This window comes from Triticum urartu, chromosome 4 (assembly GCF_003073215.2).
Source record: "Triticum urartu cultivar G1812 chromosome 4, Tu2.1, whole genome shotgun sequence".
NCBI classification, from domain to species: Eukaryota; Viridiplantae; Streptophyta; class Magnoliopsida; order Poales; family Poaceae; genus Triticum; species Triticum urartu.
Window position 1 is genome coordinate 323,671,097 of NC_053025.1, and position 6,230 is coordinate 323,677,326.

General features: G+C 42.6%; 1 non-coding gene across 1 annotated transcript; it reads right to left on the minus strand.

The window, feature by feature from the left end:
- Nucleotides 1–1,269: 1,269 nt before the first annotated feature.
- TRNAC-GCA lies at nucleotides 1,270–1,341 on the minus strand. Its single transcript has one exon. It is a non-coding gene; the product is annotated as a tRNA-Cys (tRNA).
- Between the last annotated feature and the right edge of the window lie 4,889 nt (nucleotides 1,342–6,230).

Here is a 6,230-nt window from a genome sequence, read left to right on the forward strand (position 1 = left end):
ACTTGGTTTCCCACTATAACGGGACATTTCTCGCTAGAGCCCTCTCCTTTAAAACCATGATGCACACCTCACCCTTTTCATGGAGCCCTCTCTCCCCACGTACCACCAAGGAGGAGTCTCCCGTCAACTGCTCCGCTCCCCGCTCTGATCCCCTCCCCCCATGTTCATGCTAATCCGCCCCCGCCATCAATGGGGGAGGAGCTGTGCTTTGCCCGTGACCCCCCCCTCCCCCAAGCCAAGAGGTAGATCTAATGTCTCCAAAGTCATTTCATTGTTGTAAAATACATATGAATCTCGTGCATTACCACGAAAATAATAATATGATGTCCGTTGTTGGGCATGCAACTAAGAGCATCTCTAGCAGACCTCGTATAAGTGGTCAAACCTGCAAAATAACCGTTTTCATAGTTCCAGTTAAAAAAGGGGCCAAACAGACCCCTTAAAATCGTCCGACCCTTAAAAAATTTAAGGGGCCCCTGAACGCAAATCCGAAACCCTCATATATACAGTTTTGAAGGCAATTTTGTCAGGACCCTGCATATCAGTCAACGTTGGCGGTTGAGGAATCTCTGTTCCCGCCAACGCCATGAAGCTCGCCCGGCCGCCGCGCCCGTCCGCCACCCAGCCGCCTATCCGCCCGGCCGCCGCGCCGGGTCACCCGCGTGGATGCGAGCAAGCTAGCTAGCTGAATCGATGCGAGCTAGCTAGCTAGCTACGGCCGCACTAGCTAGCTAGGTAGCTACGTCCGCGCTAGCTAGTCCGGCCGCGCACGCCCGGCCTCCGCCCACGCATCGTGGCCGTCCCATGTCTCTCTCCTCCACTTTGGCCATGTCTTCCTCGTCCGTACGTCGGTCGCCGGTTGATTTCAAATTGGCGTGAGAAGAGGAAGAGAAAGAGGTATATTCAGAGAATATTCTCTTTTACGGGTTGATTATACGGGGTCTGAGTCTGACCTCGTCCGCACCGGCCTGCATATGCACTTTTCCACGAACTGCAAAACACTTGTGCGGGTTGGGATTTTGCGGGGTCTGCTAGAGATGCTCTAATACATCACCCTGTCTGTTATTAACTCTTGAAGCACCCAACCAATACATTTGCCCTTCTATCCTAACCAAAAAATTGTATGACTTGATGAAAAAAATATTCTCAGGAGGAAGAACTGACATACACAAAAATGCATAAGAGACGAAAGTAAATACTTTAGAAGGAAGTGTGGAAGGTCAAGATAATAGTTGAAGAAGGAAACTAAAATAGAAGAAAGAAACGAATAGGGCCCAACCGGGTTCAAACCAGTGACCTATTGATCTGCAGTCAATTGCTCAACCACTGAGCTATGGACCCATTTCTGTTTGACCCTAAATAAATAATTTCACAAGCAAATAGATAGATGGTGCATTCATATCCTTGTGTTCAAATATTAATTGGTTCACTCTTTATTGTCAATGCAAAATGAATATCAATTTGTATCCTTGCAGATATAGATATGGGTTAGAGCGCTAGTTAAGAACTTACACATACTCATATCAGCTGTATATGCCATCATAAATTAGGTACACATACTTCAACCTGCCCTCATGGATTGCCAGTTCCAGCTTTTATGTAAGATGCTATTTTTGGGTTATGCCATTCCTAGATTCTGTTGAAGGGGCCTAATTGGAGAAATGTCCTACGTGTCTAAAACTGCGTATATCAGTCTATCACGCTACACAGAATATACAATGCATAATTGCCTTAATTTTGAAGTAATTGAGAACTATTTCAATAGCAGTAACCATCTAATGTAAGCATAACAGTTCACACAAAGAAGAATCAACATGACAAAAAAATGCATAACAGATGAAAAGGGAACTATTTGAATAGCGGTGTCCATCTAATGTAAGCATAACCGTTCTCACAAAGAAGAATCGACATGACAAAAAAATGCAAAACGGATGAAAAGGGAAGTAATTGAGAACTATTTGAATAGCGGTGACCATGCAATGTAAGCATAACAGTTCTCACAAAGAGGAATCGACATGACAAAAAATGCATAACGGATGAAAAGGGAATAAATCTAGATATGGTTAAAACTTCAAAGTGACTACTTGTGACGCAAGTGTGGAAGGCCAAGACAGTATTTGACAAAGAAATAAAATTAGAAAAATAAAACAATAGGGCCCAACCGGGTTCGAACCAGTGACCTATTGATCTGCAACAAAAACGGTTGGCCCATAGCGTAGTGATAGCTCTACCACTTCGCCATGGATCTATCGTTGTCGTTGTTGTTGTCGTTGGTCATACATATATGTGAAACCGTCTATGAGCTGTGTGTATCAATATTGGGTGCTAACGGCCTCTAGTCATATTCGAATCCCTTGTTGTGTATTTTCACTCATATGCCTTATAATGTATTCTGTTGCGTATTTCTCTATAAACAGGAAGTAAAGGAGTTCAGGGTGCGCAGTCTGGCCCTGTGCTATGCAGAGAGTCAAAATTGCCATCGAGGCGGCAAAAGGTATAGATACCTACATGAGAAGGTTCAGCCTTCAATCATCCATCGGGACATCAGATCAAGCAATGTGCTTCTGTTTGTGGACTTCAAGGCGAAAATTGCAGAATTCAACCTCTTAAATCAAGCTCCCGATATGGCAAGCACGTCTCCATTTGAATCATGTATTAAGGACATTTGGATATCATGCGCCAGAGTAATTTCTAATTCATACTAATACATTTTTGCATGTTGGTCAATACCTTGCATTAACATAAGTCAACTACAGTTGTTCCAGATCACAAGTCTCGAAAAAAGTTAGATATAATAAATTTTTATTGCAAAAGTAAGTATTGCTATGATTTTAGTTCATGATGATGTCAATGTGGTAGGGCCCATCTTTAAATGACAGCTGCTTCGAAATGTTTAATATGCTGTTTGGATGAACTAACTTTTAGATTCTCCTCGTCACCACGTGGCTGGCTATCATACACGTTTTATGTTCAGCTGGTTGATTCCTATTGACTTCAACCCACTTTTTGTCTATGTCTATGAATGTTCGACTGCCGGTTCTCGTAAGTTGTAACTGCTTAAGTAGCAATAGATTCAAGGGGTTCATATTCAATAGACAACACCGGAACAAGCTTAAGTGACATGACCTGCATACTATCATAGCCAAAGTAAGCCTGCCGTGGATGTGGTGGCCCATCATGGCAGGGAAGCATTCTTGTTTCATGCACCCAACAAATAAACACTGCAGCATAGTTCTGGGAACCTGCTGATCAAATAAGAATGGACCAAATGTAGTGAATTAAAGAACTTTCTGATTTGAACCCCACGATGTACACCTGTATCAATAGAGTGGATGCCCAAACCGACACACCAATATGGTGCACAGCTTGGCACGTATCATCTAGAATATATCTTAAAACCGTTATTGTGCTGCAAGAACCACCATTTTTCAGATTCGCAACAAAAAACACACACCATTTTTCATGTTATATGATAAGTCGACGAGTGCGAACCAACCTGTGGTTGGATGGTTGAGGGACTGTGGTATCCCCAACCCACTAGGGTTCAAATCCTGGTGCTCGCATTTATTCCTGGATTTATTTCACGATTTCCGGTGATGCGCATTCAGTGGGAGGAGACGTTCCCGTCGATGACGAGGTGCCTACGGTGACTTCGTAAATTTCAAGATGATATGCTGGCTCAGTTTTTCGAAGGTGCTCAAAGGGATAGGGTGTGTGTGTGCGTTCATTAGGGTGAGTGTTTGCGCGTGTATATGAGCGCTTGCGTCTTTACTGTGTTAAAAAAAATGATGAGTCGACGAGAATGGAAACACGTCACGCCTCGACCATTTCCCACCAATGTATCATTACTCTGATTCTTTTCCAGACGACTCGATTTTGTCCCACTCGTCGCATTAAAATCCACTCATCAAGTTGCAACGACTCTATCAAAGTATTCCATGCCATTGATGCAGACCATACTCGTCCTCGACACCATGGCTGAAACCACGAATAGATTCAGAGTTCCCTTGCGATGCTACTTAACAAGTTCGACTTCTTGGTGCTTAAAGTTTAAAATATGTAATAAAACCAATAAAGAAACACCTACATGCCCTTTTTTATTCGTTAAATTTTGGTGCCACATCAGCCCTGAAAGTGAGCCAGTCTATCATATTTGGCATTAGACATATTTGGCATCAAACGGCTCTCACTTGACCAGTTAGTGCTTTCGGCAACGCGATTACTGAAAATCAATGTTTTCGGCAAACTTTTATGAAAACGGTAGATTTCTGCACCGAGCAACGCAATTGTGGTGGTTTTTGATAATTTACTTTTTATGTAGATATGTATATGCTATGATGCGCCTTAAAGCAAACAGGAAATGATCATACTACAACAACTAGATTAGCACCGTCAAGTTTTCTTGCATGGGACAATGCATGCAACTGGCAACTTTTCCCATAGGGTATGAGATGCTCATCATGACCAATGTAAGCAACTGGCAACTACTTGCCCCTTATATCACAGAAGAAAGCTTTATTCGATATTGGGGACTTCAAAGCTTGAGGGCCAGATTTCTAAAAAGGTTCTGGCCCATGCTGGGGGAGGACCTAATTGAGGAGGTTCTGAAAGAAATCAACACATGTACTATCCCGAACAATTGGAATGATATGGCGATCGTGATTATTTCTAAGATTAATACACGAGAAAAGGTAACACAATTTAGACCGATTAATTTATGTAATGTGGTATACAAAATAATTGCAAAAATGATGGCTACTCGATTGAAGGTTTTTTTACCAGAAATTATTAGTCCAGCACAAAGTGCATTTGTACCGGAAAGATTGATAACGGATAATATTTTAGTGGCATATGAATGTTTTTCCACAATCAAGAACAAAAGAGAAGGTAGAGAGGGCTTGTGTGCTATAAAACTTGACATGCACAAAGCATATGATAGAGTCGAGTGGCCTTTTTTGAAGGAGATTATGTTGAGATTGGGTTTTCGTCGAAAATGGGAGAATTCGATTATGCAATGTGTCTCAACTGTCGAATACATAGTAAGGATCAATGCAGTGGAAAGTGAGAGCTTCACGCCTACTAGAGGGTTGAGGCAGGGTGATCCACTATCACCATACCTCTTTCTGCTGTGCACAGAGGGGTTGAATGCCTTGCTGACGCATGCTGAGGAAAACGGAAACATATCTGGAGTTAAAGTCTATACAGACGCCCCGCCAGTCACAAATCTTCTCTTTGCAGATGATTCATTGATCTTGATGAAAGACAACCAACATAATGCGACAGCCCTGAAATCAGCATTAGATTTATATTGTGCGGCATCGGGATAGCTGGTAAAAGTTGAAAAGTCAAATATTTTCTTTAGTCCTAATACAACGGTAGAGATCAGAGAACAACGGTAGAGATCAGAGAACAAATGTGTACAACACTGGATATAATGACGGAGGCAATGAATGACAAATACTTGGGCTTGCCAGCAAATGTGGGTGTTGATAAAACAGACTGCTTTAAATTTATGATTGAACGAATTGTTAAGAAAATTAGTGGTTGGAAGGAAAAATTATTGTCTGCCGGGGAAAGGAGATCCCGCTCAAGGCTGTGATCCAAGCCATACTACCTATGCAATGTCGGTCTTTAAAATTCCTAAAAAAATTGTAAAGAAATCATTGACGCGATTGCATTTCTGGTGGGGAGACGAGGAGAACCAGAGGAGGATGCACTGGATGGCCTGGTGGAAAATGTGCGTACCAGAAAACCAAGGAGGAATGAGATTCCGTGATATCCACTGCTTCAACCTGGTTTTGCTTGCCAAATAGGCATGGCATCTCATTGATAATCCTGATTCCTTGTGTGCTATTCTAAGGGCCAAGTACTATCTTGATGGCGATTTGATGAAGTCCAAGCGAAAGCATAACACTTCCTTCACCTGGCAAAGCATTATGGCAGGGACAACTACTCTGAAATGTGACTACATTTGGCGAGTGGGGAATGGACGTAACGTCAATATTTGGGAAGATGCTTGGATCCCAAACTGTGTCACTACACTACTAGGAAAAAGCTTACAGGCAGATACTTACTAGTAGCGCGGGTTTATACCCCTAGCTACTGCTACTTACTACTAGCGCGGGTTTTTTACCCCTCGCTACTACTAAGTTGATAGTAGTAGTGCGGGTTTTTACCCCTCGCTACTACTAAGCGGTCTCTACCGTGCCCTTCCGGGACATGCCATAGTA